Here is a 19,920-nt window from a genome sequence, read left to right on the forward strand (position 1 = left end):
ATCCGTGCTTGCAGCCTTTCTTCGTGCGGTTGCTGATCACAGGCAGCTTGGTTCCTTGCCTAACCACCTGGAAAGGAGACTAAAAACAAACCAACATCTCCCAGATGGACAGAGATGCAGAGCTCTGATTAAGCCACCGACATGATGACTGGCAACCACTGCTCCTGGCACTCTTTAAAAGAGCAACAGGGCAGTTTTGCAGCCAAATCCTCCCAATTAGGCGGTTCGGGGAACCTTATCTAGCCTAGGATTATCAGGGATAAAATGAGTGGAGAGGCTATCGCACTAGATTAGGAGCATCTTAAGGCTCCACGAGGTCTGAGGACATACCCAGCTGCGTAACTCGGTGTCCATGCAGCAGGCAGGACGCACTGCTCATATGGCGGAAGAACGCTGCTGCCCAGGGAAGGGGCTGGGATGCCTCTAACAGCTCCTCGGGGCGTACGGCGAATACCCCCAGCATTCGCTCAGGGATAGGGGTGTCACATACTGAGAGCACCATTTAAGAAATTCAAATTTGTTTCTTTTCCAAAAGCAGCTGAAGAACTCATCCTCTCTCATTTTAGCAAATCAAGATCCACTATTCCTGCATCTTCCAGGCTACTAAAGCCAAGGTAACTAATATCCAACAACGTAGCTGAGGTAGTAGTATAAACCCTTCAAGATTCCAGGATTCATTATAGGGGTTTCGTACCAGCACTACACTAAACCCTGAGCACCATTCACAATAATGAGGGTCCTATTTTCGCAGTTTCTAAGTCAAGAGTCCAAGGAAGCGGTAAAGTAATCAGAGCACACAGTTACAAGCAGAATGACTATTCACAGATGACAGCACCAAGTAACATCCTTTGTGTTTTTGTGTTACAGAGCACTGAAATATCTTCTTATAAGAAACACCTATCTCCTCCTTAAAATAAAAAAAAAAAAAAAGCTTTAGAAAAGCCTGGGTTGCATAATGATTGCACAAACTGAAGCATCGTTTTATTGAAAGCAGAAGAACGAAACACTCAAAGAATCCTTCCTTGTACGAAAACTAGCAAATAGATTTTGGAAGAAGCTGAAGCAAGTGCAAAGCCTGCAAGAGACGTAAGCTGAGCCAGAGTTTCTTTTCTTCCTGGAGCAGAAGAAAACCCTATTACCCAAATGCTAATTATCTTTTCTTAAAAATATATTTTCATTATTTTAATACATCGCAAATTTTCAGAGTGCTACACTCTGAGCACTAACCTGCAGGATTTTTGTTGCATTCAGGCAAAAATGGTTTTATGCAAGTCAAACACCTACATAACTTACTAAAAAGCACCAGGCCATTATCTTTGCCTGCTTTTTGGAAGGACATCTACGTTCAGCAAAGAATTTGGAACTAGCCAGTCACTCCTGGATGTGAGGTTTGGGAATTTTTTTTTACTCCATGGTCCTGAAACTACGTGAAGAGCCAACTTTCATGACCTTCACAAGCCTGAAAGGCAAGCTTAAGAGGATTCAATACATTTTAAGTGTGATCTCCATGTATTCATAAAGTTGCACTTCTAATTCCTGGATTAGTAGAAAAAGTTGTCCTGCATTTTTTTTAGCTGATATTATATAGATAAATTTGATTAAATAACTGGAAGAAAAGCTGTTAAAACCAAAGAATATCATTTGAGGTAGCACTTCTGTGTGCCAGTGAATTGACAAAACAGCGTAACAGATGTCTCCCCATGGCAGTCAGTTATTGTAGTCACTATTTGCTGAAGTGCTTATTCGTAGCAACAACCCGAGCTGGCAGAACTCGGCATTTGGAAACCAACTGATTTGATCCATTTTAAATTGCTGCCTCTTGAACACTCATTTGCAAAGCCCCCTTTTTGCAAAGCTGTATTATAAACATACCTTCTTAGCACCTATTTTGCCAAGGAATGGCACATTTAGACACGTGACAGTTTCTAGTAACTACGGTGCTTGTATTTAAGCTCACGTGCACACAGTATTAAAGAAATACATCCCTTGCGAAAGAATCTCTGAAAAATTACATCTTCCCTAGAGGTGGGAGCTTTGTGATTGCAGCAGAGTAATTAATACCTGACCTAATACTTTGCACCAACCGTTCGTAGAAGAGACGAGGCTCATTACCCCTTCACGGGGAAGGGAGAGGGACAGGCAGAGGGGCAAAAGAAAGGATAGAATTGCAAAATTTTAGAGGAAACACTTCTACTCAGCTCCTGCTAGTTGAAAAGGCAGGTCTAAATCATGTATTTTGTTAGAATGTTTTTATGGTTAAGACTTTCTGGAATGCAGCTATGTATTAGCCTGAACTTGAGATTTCTCAGATTCTCTTTGGATTGCTTTTAACACACCTGCATAATTATGATTTAAATGGCAGAGCCTAATTTTGGAGGACTTAAATACCCAACTGATATGCCACTGGGATATGCCTGATATTCAGCATTAGACAGTAAAGATAAAACTCAGCTTCACACTCATCTGTTCCACAGAAACCACCTTGCCTATATCACATGCTGCTGTCATCTCACAAAAACACGATGCTGCTATGGATGCAATGGCCCATCTCCTTCCCAAACACAAAAATCCTCCAGTGCAGAGCTAAAAGAGGAATATTTACTGAGATGTTCATACCTGAACTTTAAGAAAAAGGGAAAATTTTACTCTATAAAATTAGCCTACAGCACCTGACAAAACTTTTTATTTCTCCTGCTAACATTTATTCTTTTCCAAAAAAATTATTCATTCAAGTGAACTTTTTATCATATGCATCTGTTTTCTTATTTACATTGCACATATTAATTCTCATGGAACCAACCTAAAAGACTTATGAAGCAATTGATCAAGAATGGACATCAGAAGGGCAGTTTATATGCAAATGTCCAAACTGGGAAGACACAAATTGCATCTAGAAAGTGAAAAGACTCTAAAATATTTTCTTCAGGGATCAGCCCTGCAGCAGGGCAAGTCAAGAGCCCTAATTCACAGCTGGATGCAGACACTAAAATACCACAGCATAACAGACTGAAATTAAATAATAGTCTTGAAATAAACTGAAGGTTTACTTTGTAGCTTCTTCAATATTAGATTTATATTTGGCATCTATAAAGTATTTTGAAACTCTGTACGCTTTCAAGGGTAGAGCTAGAGCAGGTATTTGGAACTCCAGCCTCCACGCTGCGTAGCTGAACTCTGGGTGACATTTCACATTTTCATAAAAGTTGGTCATTATGAAATAAAACATGCTTATTTTAAAAAAAGGTAACATGCAATAAAAAATTCAGACACGTGTGTGAAATACACACAGACCGCGGTTGGTTAAAGCCAAGAGATGCTCTCGTGAACCTTCTCCAAGAACACTGCTCGTTTCATTGCCTTGGCAATGACATTGGCCAAATATGATTTTGGCATTCAGGACCAAATCTGACAGCCATTAAATTGCAAAACAAATCAATTAACAGAAATCATACTGGATTTGATTTATCCTAGATACGCTTTTAAAAACATTTGATTTCAGTTAGCAATATGTCAGTTCACCCAATTTTAGAAACAAATTTCATACCATTTATACACCTTTTCTTCTTAAAAACAGATCTGCCTTTTGAACATTTAAGTTGAAAAGATGCCTTCAACAACTGGGGGATTTTGGGCCCTGTTCTGCGCTGAATTCTGACTGGTAAAATTTTCTACTATCTCTAATCAGTGGCATATCCTATTTTCCTATTGATTTATAGCTTCTGATTAGGCTGCCTTGTGGAACACACTGCAAAACAGTGTTACATGTGACATTTATTTTATTTTGGGCTAGGCTGGTACTCATTTTCACATACAGAGCTCTTTTAAATAGAACGTAAAATGAAGGCTGTTAGAAGTATAATTTTGTATGCTATCAGCTTCTATTACATGCTTTGATTACAGAAATGGAGGCCCTAAACCACAATCTTGCCTGCTCAACTCAGACTGCCTATTTTGTTGCTTTTTAAAGGGTTATTATTCCAACCACTGAAATTAAAACAAGACTGTCTCAGAGTTCAGCGTAGTATTTTTGGAATCTTCTTTTCTTCAGACTCAAATCACACACACACACACACAAAGTGCATTGGCCCCTTGTGATAATTAATCTTTGCAAAATACAATAGTACAACCTGGGTATTGTTTTATTGCCCTTTTTTGCATATATGCTGTAACAAGAGAGTCCCCTCAGATTTTAGATGTTTTAGTGAAATTGTATTAATCATCGTAGCTTTAGATGAGCAAAAACTTTTCATGAACAAGAAAAATCTTAGAGAATTTTTACAACTACGAGAAGTTATATGAAAATGCCATTAATGTAGCAAGCTACATCATCAGGCATCAAGTAACATAACATATATTCCAAAGCAGAATAAATTAGTATTTGTACACGAATGACTTGTGCTCGCCCATCTCAGCACGCTTAATTGGCTTTAACAGAGTGATCAATGAAGCCTACTCAGCTACCTACCAGTCCAAACTGCTTTTCCCAATATTAATCAAAGCCGAATAGGAAGTGCATACACATGAAACAAAAAACTACCCCCCCAAAAAACCCACTCTGCAAGTATAATCCTCACAGGGCTTGCAGGCCCCAGAATGCAGGGTAACAGCATTCTTTCCATACCACTCCAGCGCTTGCACAAATCAGGCCTGGAATCGGTTTCTGAAACTTATTTAACAAACCTGCTTTCCCCTAAGTTTAGAGAACAGACTAAAATTCTAAGAAATTGGCACATGTGAAAAACAACGGATACTTCTAATTAATCACTGCCAAAAAATGCTTGAAGGTAATTCCTGCTTTTAAAATCATTTTTTCAACTTGAGCAGACGTTATTTAAACTATGACAACTTCACGTGCAGAATACTGAAGCAGTCTCTTTTTAGAAGTCATTTGCTGTTAAAAGGTTCATAGCGGTTCAGCTGAAGAGGTAAATGTGCACCAAATAAAACACAACTCTCAAAGACAGGAATTTCAGCTCTGGAGCATTGCATTTTACCCAAATCCACATGAATATGTTATTGTCAACTGCAGAGGAAAACCGTAGTGGCTAACCATATTATACAGAGGAAAATATATTGTAAAGTTTTGTGGCAGACAGAAATTCCAATTAGCAGAGAATTTCAATATTTTGAAACAAACCTTTGTTTAAACATAAGTGAAACCTGCATATTTTGAGCTGTTCAAAAACACCACTAAAGGAATATTTTAAAATACTGATACATATAAATGAAACAACCCCTCAAAAGCAACCCCATTTAAAAGCAAACAACCTCCAAACACCACATAGCTGATAACAATATCAAAACATTGGCATGTGGTGATACTGCAATGTCCATGAATATTGCTTTCTGACGGGCGATATTATCCCATTTCTTTAGGCATTTCATGAAATATCTCATATCTGACGAAAGAGGTCTATTACAATTATTGTCCATCCATTTTTAGTAATTATTTTCAAACCTAATTGAAGTCTGAGCTCAAAAGTGTTCTACAATTGTCCAAACACTTTCCTTTCAAAAGGAAACTGAAGCAACTCCTCATACGTGAGAATGATTTAGATGTGTATGTGCACAGCCTTATGCTATGACTCCCCTTTTTCGAAAAATGTCTACGCGTGCATAAGGGAGAGCGCACTACGGTACACATACATACACACACACTGGTGGAGCAGATGCATAAGCCAATGTCTTCACTCATTTGCTGTCAAAGTCCATATGTGAGCAAAGCACTGGCCAGCTGGGCCTCTCCTGATAAGTCTGTCTTTAATACTGGCAACTTCTTACATGCTATAAATCCAGCTCAGGAGATGATGAAACTCTGGTTTATTGGGCAAACTAAATTAAGCTGCCTACCACTCTTGCATCATTAAATTGGCAGAGGTCATGTTTGTTTCCCTATAAGCATCCATGCATTACTCTCTTCAGTCTGAAGAGCTCACTGCTAAAGTGCCTGCTTCACGATGACCTGTGAATAGTAATGATCTTTCAGTTAAGGCTATCTAATACCACTTCTGCCTTCACGCACCTGAAAGTCTGCATTTGCAGCACCTTTCAACGTTAAACATTTAGACTAAACCTTTAGAGACAAGAATAATCAGGCATTTCCTTGAATATTAATTTAGACCAAAAATATTATGTGTTTGGGGGTAAACATTTTTTAGAAGGTCCCTGTGCTATCATTCCTTAAAACATATTTTTTCAATTGGCAAGAACTGCTGAAAGTAGTTATTCTGAGAAACTGCTATTCTTATGTATTTATTTTTTGCTGCCCATAAAAGCATACCTGAAGTCAGTCCAATTTACAGCCTTTGCAAAATCCTCACTTGCGCTTGCTGAAATATTCTAGCCCGACTTCTTCAGAGGAGCAGACTTGCAAGAGTATTTCTGCAGTTGCCTGACTCTGGAGCCCCCTTCCAAACTTTTTAAACTTTCTGGTCATTTTCAACCACATTTATGAGATGCCTCAAAGGCATCTTAAGGTCCCCAAAGCTGCATTGTAAAGATTACACCCATAGTACCACCAGTAAAGGTTCACACCTCTGTAAGCATCAGGTAACTCACGGGAAGTGACACTTTCTGACTGTCCAAGCATAAGAAAAGTTTCAGGAGCAGCTCTCAGCTCCTGAGACTAGAGCTTTTCAAGAATAAGTGATCAGAAGCATCAGCCAAGGCTTCAGGTGGTTTTGCCCATATAATTCCTTCTAGTTAGCTCCAAAAAGAAAACCAAAAGACTTTTGAATTGGAAAGCAAGATGTTATTATAGGATGAATTACATTATCTCACTTTCTGATAGAGAAAAGTCAATACGATTAGCAAAGAGAAGGGAAATGAAAACACCTCTATAAATCCAGCTCCCACTATTCATGGGTTTGGCCCCATGATTTTCAGGGTAGGCACAGTCTCCTCTGGTTCCTAGAAGCTTTTCTTCCCATTGCCGCAGGTGCCTGCCTGACCGCTCCTGACCTGCTCAGCAGTCTCCCTGTCCTGGGCTGCGACACGCAGACCCTCTCCTGCTGCCGCCACGAGCTACCCCACACCCAGCTGCTCTCACCCATGGAGAAACCTCTCAAGGCACAGAAGGGGTTCCCCTAACCAAGTCACCCTGTTCTTAAAGGAATCAAACAAACTCAGGACCAAAATCAATCGCAGAGATAGTGACTATCATAAGGCAAATCCTGCTGAACCTATTGGTCTTTTATTCCTTCTTGTTCTTCTGTTCTTCCACACCAGCCCTTGGAGCACGGTGTAATGCCATGTACTTGTACCAGCACAGCTGCTTGTGCCACTGTGCTGTAAACTAGACTAACTGTAGACTTCACTGATTATTTTTTTTTCAAGAGACCATTAAAGTCAGCTTCCCACTACAGTTCATTATAAGCTCCTGCAAAAAGCTGCACTGGCACAGCAGAGGCGGTGGCCCATGCTCAGGAACACTTAGGCCCTATTGTGAAGCACCTTCGGTGACGAACCATGGCCTAAGCACACCGTTCAGCAAATGCTGCTGCCTTTTCCTGCCCCCGCACCACAGCCCACCACTGCCTCAGCTGTGCCAGCGCAACTATTTGTGCGACTCGGCTCTAAATCCTGTAATTGCAACGATAAGAAAAATCAGCCTTCCAGTGCCAAAAACGATTATCAATAATCCATATCACTTCAGCGAGGCTCACAAGCACTCAACAAATTTGAGAGAGACAACGTAGCAGAAATGCAAAATCAACAGGAAGGTTGATAATTTGTGCAAACAGTGCTCGCTCTCAACCCAGCCCCAGAAGAAACTGCACCCTTCAGCACTAGGCAGGCAGTCACCAAACCCATCCCCAGGGAATCGGCACCCTGCCCTGCTGCTCACTGAATGGTTTGCTTAATATCTCAGGACCCTCATCGCTGCCCACCCCCTGTACGACGGGCACGTTTCCCACCTGCACGGCGCACGGTCGGGCTCCACGAGGACTTCCCACACCAACAAACCAGAGCAATGTTGGGAAGGTAGTTTTACGTTACTGGATGTAAAACTTCTTGGAAGAAAACATTTCATTACGTAACCATGTGAACCACACGCCCACGCACAGAGAAGTAGGTCTGGATAGATATTTCCTTGAAATGCAAAAACCTTTGACCGCAGACCCCGTTTCGGTACGGAGATTGTGAAGCCACTGAAAACAAGCAAGGGGCAACAGTACTCGCCGCCACTTCTGCAGCAGATCGCACACAACACACGGTTACCCGCATGCACCTAGAACCAGAGGAGACCTCCTGCGCCCCACATCCAAGCTGTTATGATGTGGGCCCCTGCCCCTCCCCCCAAAAAACCCAAACCAAAAAAAACCTGCAAACAGCCAAAATCAGAGTTAAATTTTTTCACGTAAGGGTACATAAAAAGCCAAAAATCAAGAACTGAATATAGATCTGAGGCTGACTTTCTGTTTTTAGTTATAAAGCCTTTTATCCTTAAAGATTCATCAGTAAACACTGCTTGTTTTCTGTAAAATGTCCGTTTATGTAACATGACAGAAATATTTAAAATCCTTTTTGAACTTAGGTCTCTATGTCAATGTCACATTTATCCTGAACAGGAACCTAACCATCAGCTCCTCGAGTCCTGGCTTTCTGAAAAACGCCAGCCACGTCTCCCCTAGCCGGACCCAATCTTCTTGAAGAAATCAGCCCTCCCACTGCCTCATCATTAACGACATTTGAAATGGTGCCTATCACCACAGTGTCTATAAGGATCTTAAATAGATCACTAGCACATCCAAAGGAAGGTGTCGTATCTTCACCAAAGCAGATGGTGCAATACGTCTGGCCAGTTGGCTAAAAGCCCAGGTTTTCATACCTTAAAATCAATTGAAAGCTTAAGCAAAATGAGTCCGGTAGCTTTCTGAATACGTCCAGATTTGCACTTCAGCATACTTTCTGCATGAGCAACCTTTCTTCACAGTCTGGAACAGCGCTTAACAAGATAAATGGAGAGAGCATGTTGCCGTGTAATGAAAGTAAAACCAGAATCTAGTATACAGTTCAATGACTGGTCCTTAACACATCCACCCCCACCCAAAAGAGTAAGGCATACAGCCTCAAATGATATAATGTACCCAAGAAATTTCACAGTTAAATCTATGGTAGAGAACACTTAAAGACATTTCCCTGACGCATGCTAGCCATCCTCTTGTAACCTGAATTTTTGGATTTGTGTGTTTTTTTCCACCACATTCACACTCAGAAGCCTCCAAGGAGCACCCAGAGTAAGCAGAGACCACATGAGAAAACCCCCACAACCTTAAACGTTATAACAGATTTTAATGTTCATCACTGAAGGCACAAGCCAACAGCAGCGTTCCTCAGGCTAAATCAATGTACTAATATATCTAGCGGGAAGAGCCTCTCAAAAGCATAAAAGTACTTAAGATTGAAATTAGATAATTTTTCATTGTTTTTAACAACCATTCAAGTGCCTTGAACAAATCCTTCCTTCAGTAAGACTTCACAGTTGGACGGCTATCTAAAGTTAATTATTTCAGCATACGCATCTACTTTTCACGGAAAAATAGGGTTTTGGTGTATATCCATATAAACAGATTACATCAAAGATGCCTCTGTACCATTGATTTCTCAGATCAAATAAATCAGCCAAGGATTCAATATTAATTCTTTCATTTGACCAAAAATAGAAACAGGAAATTTAATCTTCTCATGTACCAAAAGATTGCTACAAAACTTTACACTGACAGAGATTTGTCAGTAGCACCCGGACAATGATTCAATATACAAGCGCCCTACAGGGAAGCATGATACAATTAAATGTTCAGCATTATAATTAGCCGTCAACACTTGCCCGTCTGCCTTTGCACAAAAGCTATAATCAAATTTCATGCTCCAAGGCTCCAGGTGGTCATCCGGAAAAGAGGTGATATCTCTTTCCTCCTCTTGAAGCCCAATTAGATCAAACTTCCTTCTTCTTAACTATTAGAGATGAGCCACAACCAGTGACAGGATCTCGGATGAGGGAGACCAGTGCTTTGCAATCACACGTGTGATGTGCGAGTGGTTCTTCCTCAGACGATCAGAGCACAAGTTACTCGCCTAAAGGGAGGGGGCTTCGGCTCTAAAGAAATTTTTTTCTGCCTGTAAAATAAGAAGTGGTCTATTTTCATTCTCTCTCTTTCTGTAACTGGAGACAACTGCGTTAAGGGTCATATAGGCATTTTTCATGCAAGTCTCTAAGACCCTGCAAACTGTGACACACTGGCATCTGCCTGCGGCACACAGCTTATTTTCCTGATTGATAAAACATTTAGATGAAGCAGTTTAGGGTTTAGTTAAGTGTTACCTGGGTGAAGCGTAATGGCATGGCAGGCGTATAAATTGAAGTAAAGGTGGTCATATAGTACCCTCAGGGTCTGAGGCACCATAAAACTGCAAAACATTTGGACACTAAATGGTGTCTCGAGGGTTGGTCATTCTCATAGAAGTAGGATTAGATTTCTTCTGTTCCATTTCACATCTCACACTTAGCATGACTGGAGCTTCAAAAAGTCAGCGCAAAATGTGTATTTTCTTCTTTACATGCTGCTGTCTTACAAAGATGCTCTCAAAAACAAATACTTAAGTCTATTCCCATATTTTGATACTGTTCCCTTCATTGTCAAATACTTTAAGCACTTGCAGGCTCAAACCCTGAAGCTTTTAAATAGCATAATCTCAGTCATCCAGAGTAAAAACTACTTGAGCGCAAAGTATCAGTTTGTTTTTGTAGCTAACATTTCTTTCTAACATCAATTTAACTCACATTTTCTCATTCAGTGCCCTATTCTTAAGTTAGCGAAACCTAAGAAACCATAAAAATGTTTAAGAATAAAAATATACATTCTATTTAATAAAAATATTCTGGAAACTGGATATTTGAGAGATACCAAATTGAATTAGTTGATAGTCTCAGCTGCCTAAAGAAAAAGTAGTAGACTTTTTGAAATGGTGGCATGAGAGCACAGGAAGGCCCACCAGTTTGTTTATTCTCTGAACCAACCTGAGCTGTAGTCATATAATTTATGTCATTTACAAACCCATATAATCAAACAGAAAAATAAAGACTATTTAGATCACAAAAATGATTTCCTAACAAAAAATGGATTGATGACAGTCAATACACTGAAAATAGCTAAACTAATTCCAAAAAGAAAAATAGTGGAAGGAGGTATTTCTTCAGTTCGAGCAAAACCTCTGAAGTTTATGCAGCTTCATGTTTCTCTGCTCATGGTTTTTTTGCAATTTCTCTCACCGTTTAACTTTAAATTCTGGACATGTTTTCTAAGACCCAGCTATGGGAGACGAAGATGTGACATTGTGCCACAGTTTTCAGCAAATCTGTAGAAGGTGAGCATAACACGAGGAAGTTGAAAGCAAGGCACAAAACAGGACAAGTGGAGTGCTTCGCATCTGTCTGTCTCTCTCTCTTTTTTCTTATTTTCTTTTTAATAAAGAGCCACTCAGTTTTACATAGATTTAGCTGGCACACTATCCCTGCCTCCTTTAGCTTCTGAATTTTTTTCCTAACCTCCAGCAGCTACCAATACCCTTAATTATTTACCTAGGCATCCTTCACTTTTTCTAATCTTCTATCTCAACTTCTTTCCAGACTTCAGTATCAAGAGCCTTGCTCCTTTAATCCCTGCCTCTGTCCTCCTCTCATCTGCCACTCTGAAATCTGAGAGCACGATTTGATATTTATGCCTAGTACTAAATAACATCATGCACTTTTAAATTTAAGCACCAAGTCAGGTTCTACTGCTAGAACTACAGACTCTTGATGTTATAATAATACATACAGATGCTTCCTTGAAATCCTTTGACTGAAGGCCAAAAAATTGTGCTTTTCTCCCTTAGTCAAGCAAACTATGCCTGGAATTCTAACTACTGTTGGAAATATGCTAAAGACTTCTATCAGCTGGAACAAATCCGAAGAACCTGATTTTAAAATAAGGAAGAAATCACTGCCAAAGCAGCCTCTATAGTATTTTTCTAAATTTTATCAAATTCCTTGAAAAATCTTGCTTGTCACAGAATAGATGCAACATTATAAGTTTCAAAAATTTACTTTTTTTCCCCCAGTAAGTCGCTGGAAAGGTTTAAAATAAGGCTTTCTGGCAGAACTCTACTCCAATATTAACTTCAGAGCAGGGATAATGTGTGTGCAAAAGGAATATTCTACACTATGATAAGCATAGAAACCCTCTGCACTATGGAAAAAACTGCTCTGCCATAACTTCAGTATCTCTTTTGAATATCACAGCATTTTTGTGAGAAGTTTTTAAGCATCTTTCACTCAGTTTTATGATATTAATCGAAGCTTCTAACATAAGGTGGTTATCATCCTTCCAGGTCAAGCTTCACCTCAGATTTCAGAACTGTTTAGTTACTCTCTCCTTCAAAAGAAAAAGTACAACCAGCTCATCTCTACAATACAGCAAATTCTCCACTAGTCCCACCTCAATACGAGGCGCTGAATTGCCGCCCTGTCAAGGTACTGGTTTCCCAAGTCCTGCCCGTTCTGCCCCCTCTTCGCCAGCTGCAGGCAGCAAGTCCAGGAAAGGAAATCACTACTGAACAGCCTCGTGTGCTTCGTAACTTGAATTGAAGAGCTCTCAATTCAGAGCACCTAAATTCACTCTAACCCATCCCTAGCACAAAAAGCCTCCTAGAGCAAAAATTCTCGTAATAAAAGGGAGACCACACAACGTGAAAAGGGCAGCACAGGAGCTGAATTTGACCACAGTTATAGCACACCATTGACTTTAATTTTGTAGGTTTTGCTTTTGTTGTTGTTTAATCTTTTGTTTTAATAAACTGCAGAAAGTTTTCATCCCTCAAGGAGAAAAGAGTTTGTTAAACTTGTGCTACTTCCCTGCTGGTCAGATTTCTCTCATTATCTACCAGCCCCTTTAATCCAAAAGGATTGTTCCTATTTGGAAATACAACAGGCATACTGAAAAAAATCACATACTGGAAGAAAATATTCTGAAGACAATAGCACATGAGCTAGCAACATGATCACAAAAGACACTAAGCCTCAACTTAAGTGTGTTGATTAGTTAATAAAAAAAGCAATTAAGCAGCTAGTATATAGCACTAAGATCTGGTGGTCTAATTACATGTACATATGGCTGCTTTGTTTTATTCCAAATAAAACATGTATTTTAAAGGCACGTGCATGCAATATTCGCAATAAGATATGATCACAACTAGTTTGTAGTGGTCATTCCTTATGCAATCAGTACCTCCCAAGCTGTACAGTTAGGCCAGCGCTCAGGACAAATTAACACATCATGCATGAAACACAGGCAGCGCAAACTCATACCTACCTGCAAAATATCACCTAAATCTGCCCTAACTTTTTCCTTGGTCTTAGTACAGCCTTGCCCTCTGGCCTCTCAGCAGGCACAGGCAACTTGTCCTTGTAACATTGAAAAGAAATGGGGATACGAAGTGAAGTTTCAGGCCTCCAAGCCCCTTGCTCATCTCCAAATTCCTCAATAGCTAAATGTACACCTTGTCACAACTTCAATCCTCCGCTTCAGGAACACGCACCACCAACTTCACTTTTCAGCTCTTCCCACAATTTAACAAGATGCATCTGCATCAGAGCTAGTCTACTTCTGTCCAAGCACTCTCCAACTGCCCTTGTATCATCACCACATCACGCTGTCGGCTAATTCACTACGTTCAAATTTCCCATCAGCAAACTGGTTCTCTTGCTACAGCTGCCTTCCTCAACATGTTCAATACGTAACAGATTACTCAAATATCACCGCTTTTTGACAACCCACTCGCTTACACACATGCCAGTATTTCAAAGACCTCTTGACGCTTTGCGCTGCAAGTTTCGCATTGCACAAAAAATTAGTCAAACGAACTTCAATCAAAGTCTAAGACGACTTAACAGTCTTTTACACCTCTGTCAAGACAATGGGGAAGCACAGGAAAGAGCAGCTCAATGAAAAGGTCACTGTGCATCACATTAGATGTTGTAATCAATGCTTGTTACAGATTAATCATCATGCCCATAATTACTTTGCTCTGTTTTTGCTGTCACACTGCTTTTCAGGTTCTTCTCTAATTTGCTATGGCATAACGATAGCAGACTTAATGCTTTCCAAGTTTCTCACTTTGGAGAGAACAATATTCCTTCCAAAACATAAAAGACTTCAAGTCTGCAAACAGAAAAGGCTCAGAAAAACATCTAACTACTTTATACACTCCAAAGAGCTGTATTTTGACATAATACAGTACAGTCTTTTAAGACTATGTTTAGCCAAAGTATTCAGTAACACAATATAATTTTTTTTTTTTTTAACTGGCAATAGAATATGTTGGATCATGGAATACTTCATTTTCTTCAAAGTCTAGTTAGACAAACAGAAAAAGCTGTTAGTTCTACAGCAGCATTACAAAACCTTCTGTTTTTTCACCTCAAAACAACCACAGTTAAAATGATTTTGAATAGAAGAGCTTGTGTGTCAAAGACTTCTCTCTGAAAATCAAAACTGGCTAAAATGCTTCAGTTTTTATCCAAATGGCAGGAACTGTTCTCATTTTTTTGCAACAAACTACTAACCCCCTATAGCAGCAGCTATAACGTTGTGCACACCTCTGCTTGGGGACATAATCTCATAACTAATGATGTGTTCATATCCACATTGACTGACACGACCAAATAAAGCTCATGATGTTGTGACAACTTTATTACTTCTTCATTTATGAACTAACAGGCTGGTTGATCAGACAACTAACCCCAGCAGCACACAGTCCTCAATATGTTTTTCACTCTGAAATGAGCACCACTTGGAAGAAAATCTGTTCTGTCCCCCTAGAGCCTCAAACAGCAGTAGAGCAGCATCGAGGGGCAGGGCTGTTTTCTTGGGAACATCATTTTCAGGCTTCCTTTTGTACTGGTGCAAAACGGTCGCAACAGAAAAGATGATCTTTAAGGTCTTTAAATAGCAGAGTAACACACCCAGTGCAAGTCAGACGCTTGTTTTGCTTATCCAGTTTGCATGACACTTGAAGTTCAGACTTCATATGTTAGCTTGTATATGGCCATTAAGGAAGGGAGAGTCACCCTGGAGAAAATAAGTTGCACATACCATGCCAAACCTGAGGAAACACCATTCCACCATTGGAAACGCTAATACATATGTCAACACCAATACATATGCCAGCAATACCTTCAACTTGACCAGCACAAACCTAGAGAACATCAGCAGCTTTTTGAGCATTAACAGCTAACAAAAAGCACTAAATTTATCCTCTGAACACTAAATTTATCCTCTAACTAGCTGTACCATGATGCAACAACAAATAAGCTTTTCCACATGATTACATATGGGAATAGCTTAATGTTTGCAAGAGAGTCTGTGACAGCTCCAAAAAGCATATAAAGTCCCCCAGAACAACAAAGGCAAGAGAGCTAATGCCTGATGGCAAGAAAAACTTCCTCTCCCTGACAAGATTATGCTCGTATCGTACAACGGCTCTAGGTGGAAGCAGAGGACATCCTCACGTGCCACACAGATCTCCAAATACACTTTACAGCCTTAGTACTTCTATAATAATTCATATGAAATTTAATATTGCAAAGGAAAACGAAATATAGTAATAAAGATTAAGGGTTTTAATTTTCTAAAGTTTTTCAGCCCAAAGATTACCCCAGCTTAAAATTTTATGTAACACACAATGTTTTAAATGTCTAAACTGGTCTTCTGAGGTTCTGGTTACATTTTAATACACTGCAGTTTATTATTCTTTGTATGCTATGAGACTTTGGGGCTTTAAAAATACTAAGTTTTCAGAACATGGTACTGAACAATAATTCCCGTCCACTTCTACAAGTGCCTGGAAGTGCCCTTCAGCAGAGCTGGTCTCGGGTACAGTGTCTCTCACAAAACCTTAAAAGTGTGTCATGGATCAACCACACACAGCAGCCTTCCGGGAAAATGGAAAATTTCTCAGGTTTTCCTTCTATTTTAACCTTTAAAAAAAGAAAAAATCACAATTAAAACAATGTTTTGCACATACAGATCATACAGTTGTGTTCTGGCTTAAGTTCTCCTGCAGGGTTATCCACGAGTAATCCTCCCTTCACGGCGTCCCGCAGGTGCAGCTCGGGCAGATACCTCCTATTCGCACGTGAACCCGGGGCAGGGCCGGGTGGACGCGCAGCCCTGGGGCCACCAGTGCCACGTCCTGGCGCCCGTGCCCCGCAGCTCTTGTTCTGAGCCGGCCAACTGCGACGCACCTGCAGCGACGCAGCGCGCTGTGTCACGCAGCTTTGGATGCCCAAGTCGGAGAAAGTTTCACAGCTGCAGAATCCTGCCTCAGCCGACTGCTTCCTTCCATCGCACCAGGCCGTACCTTAAATGAAGCTTTCAGCTGATATGTTTACCACTTAATCTAATACTTCATACAAATCTTCAAACCTGGAAATATTATTTAGAGCAGAAAATTAATTAGTATTCCTTTAGGGGGCGGGGGAAGAGTTTGTATTTTTGTTTAATCATCCGCCTATGGATTCAGATACAGCGTAACAGCTGCTAGAGAACAGTAGTGTTGGCAAGAGGACTGTTTCCATGGAGAACAAAAAAGGTCAAATCATAATTTATTGAAAAGAATTCAAGTCTGCGTCAGTCAAGACTGACACAAACACTTTAAAAAATAATAATAAAAACCTGGCATCTCTGCCAATTGTTTGCATTGCTTATCTTCTGTACCTTGAAAGCAAGTCTCCGGTAAAAGCCATCATGAAAATACATTTTTATGGCAAATGACAAGTTGGCAGAAAGATAATGCAGGTGAAAAATAACTAAGGGAAACAGAGATACCTGTCATGCAATCGTGGGGGGAGGGATGCACCACAGAATTTAATTTCTGTAATTAAATATCAGATCACAAAAAGCAAGAATATAATTAGTACAGCATAATTTAGTGCCATTCAGATGGAACTGGAGCCTTGTGTACTCACCAAACAATTTGTACTAAAACAACACAAGCTGTTCAAACAAATTGACATTTTTAATTCCTACTTGTAACAGACCTTTATTATCAGTTTCTGAAATATAATCTTTATTAAGGATACAAAATCTTTCAAAATACTTTGGGAAGGATCAATCTAGAAAATGCCTGAGCAGTTTACCGTAAAATAATCAAGTCAAGCTAATTCTACATCGTGTTTCCATTTATCAGGAGTTGATAGATTACTTCAAACGAAGTATCACTGCATGGAGGGGGGGAAAAAAAAAAGTAAATAAAACTCTGAAATTAATGAATACCTTAGTTAACTGGGCTACCCTAGAACCTTCCAGATTGAAAAGAGATTTGTGTATGGCTGTATATGGAGGTGGAGAGGAAAAGGAAGTCATCAGATATAATTCAGAATATAAGGGAAGGCTGCTGGACTTCATACTGTTCTAAATAAGCCCCTTCTTGTAGCATTAAAATAGCCTCTCCTCCAAGACACTTTTAAAAACTAATGGACCAAACTTTCATAAGATGAAAGTCCAAAGTACTGCAGACCAATACCTCTATATCTAATTATTAGGAAGTACTTCTATAAGCATCCTTATGCGCACAGGTGGTGCAGTAAGTACCAATGCTCTTGAAGTCAGTCAATATCCGAAATCCTTACCTGAGAAAAATGCTCAGGTCTTTGCGAGCAAGAACTTGTAAAACTAAAAAATTAAAAAAAAAAAAATTAAAAAGAACGATTTTGTTTTTACTTGGCTCCAACTTGGTTCTTGAAGCATTTCTGCAGAGTACATTCCAAAACTTACACTGATCCTAGCTTAAAAAATCCTACTTTTTTCATCATAGTCAAAGCAAGTAATCCTGCATTCTGTGCATTTATCTCTAATTATATTCAGAATGTGAATCGTGTTACTGCCTAGCCTTAATCTCATTTAAGGAAAGATTAACCTTTCGTGACTTTTCACCATAGAATCAACTCTTGAGAATTACAATGTGAAAACATACACGTGACGCTCGGGGCATCCTGTGTCGCTAAAGCAACAGTCCAATTATTTGCACATCATCTGTATTGTGCTGTATAGACTATTTAGAATTACAAAAGAAAATTTCTATATTTCATGATTGTCTAATTAGAAAATATCAAAGGATCTGTCAGAACGGCATATAAGGTAGAAATGCTTTATAATTGCTGATCGCTAAGGAATTACTTGAACTTTACAGTAAGAAGAGATGCATAAATAGTCTTGTAGCTGAGTAACTAAGAAAGTAAGAACTGACTAAAATATTAATTTAAAATACATATATAGAAAATGAGCAATGCTGACAGCGGACATGCCTTATGGGAGTCAATAAGAGTACTGTTCCCTCCCGGAATGATATTCCCAGAGGTGTCATTTGAAATTTGGCTTCCTTTCTGATTAACACTTAGGTGCCATTTCAAAATTCATACATTTTGAATGACCCACAGAAGTTCCTGAACCTCTCCCTTCAAGACTGAGGGTCTGGGGGTTTCTTTGTTTTTGTTTTTCAATTTTTGATAGTTTGAAATTGGTTACACGAGCATTTTAATAAAAGGGAAGGATTCTTCCAAAAATGAAGTAACGGTGCATACACAGATGTCATCACCTTGACTTTAAAGGAAACCCATAATTATCCAAGAGGAGCATTACAGAGAGCCAGGATCTGAAATTGTATACTACTAGCGATACAGCTTGCTCGGATGGTTTTATATTACGCAAAGGAGTTGGTAGACCACGAGCTGTGAAAACACGTGAAGTCAGCACCCCCTTCTCACTCGCTGCTTCTGCTATAAACCAGTTACAACAGCATTACAAAGCTGCTCATTTTACTGCACGTACTTCACAGTGAACACCAGAGCTTCGCAGAAATAATTGGTTAAAAAAACCCTCTTCTGCAGAGCTGCACATAATACAGACTGAAGAGATTAAGACACATATCCACATGCTTAAAAGTAGCTTTGTGATGACCAGGGAAAAATGCCTTCACACACACACGCAAGGTAAGGTACCCATTTGTGTTTGAGACACTTTCTCTGCCAAATACTTTCTTAAACTAATATTGATATTTTAACCACAGCTCAAATTCTCTGACTGAAGTAAATATGCCTTTCTAGTAGATTGCTTTTCCTGGACATTTGCCACCGCAGACATTATCCTTTGTTAATGACAGAAGCGGGACTAGCCCTTGTCAAGACACTGCTTACGAACACACATTAGGGTGTTCTTTGGGGGTTTTTTGTTTTTCTTTTTTTAAAAAACACAGAGCATGGCAAATATTAACTTACTGAACTGCATACAGCAAATATTCATTCAAAAAATCAACTTCTTTTAAAATTAAACTTCGTTTAATGCAATGACTTTTTTCTTTTTTTTTTTTAAGTATTATTCTTAAATGTCCTGAATTCAGACTTCATTTCTTTTCTACGTAGCCACCAAGAAGCTGATCTTGTGTGATAAGTACTTGGTACGGCACGGCACGGCACAGCGAGTGTAATGCCTCTTTGACACCACGAACTTCCCAACGGGGGTGAAAGGACAGTCATTCCTCGCCATCCTGGCAGTGCGGACCGCGCACGGCCCCTTCGCTCGCGGACAGGCCCGGTGCCTCTGCCCAGCCTCAGCGTTCCCCTGAAGACCCGATTACAGCAATACTAAAAGACCCAAGTGTCTGGTTTGAAACCAAGCCTCTTGATCCGTTTCCCATTACCAAGAGGACGTCGGCTTTACTTGCTGCGTGCACGCCGAATTGCTAACGTGATCATTGTATCTGCAATAGCTCAGGCTTTAAGGAAACTTGTAAATACAACCAGGCCTCCTCTGAGGTGACATCTTCACAAAAAGCCAGCACAGAAACCCAAAGGGATCACGGCTGCAAGCAAGTCATCGGGAG

General features: G+C 39.8%; 1 protein-coding gene across 4 annotated transcripts in view; it reads right to left on the reverse strand.

Annotated features, from left to right (window-relative positions):
• Nucleotides 1-19,920, reverse strand: part of SLIT3 (slit guidance ligand 3) — a 517,687-nt gene that overhangs the window by 403,717 nt on the left and 94,050 nt on the right. The gene's annotated exons all lie outside the window — the stretch shown is intronic.

The sequence above is a fragment of the Apteryx mantelli genome, chromosome 14 (genome assembly GCF_036417845.1).
Source record: "Apteryx mantelli isolate bAptMan1 chromosome 14, bAptMan1.hap1, whole genome shotgun sequence".
Lineage (NCBI taxonomy): Eukaryota > Metazoa > Chordata > Aves > Apterygiformes > Apterygidae > Apteryx > Apteryx mantelli.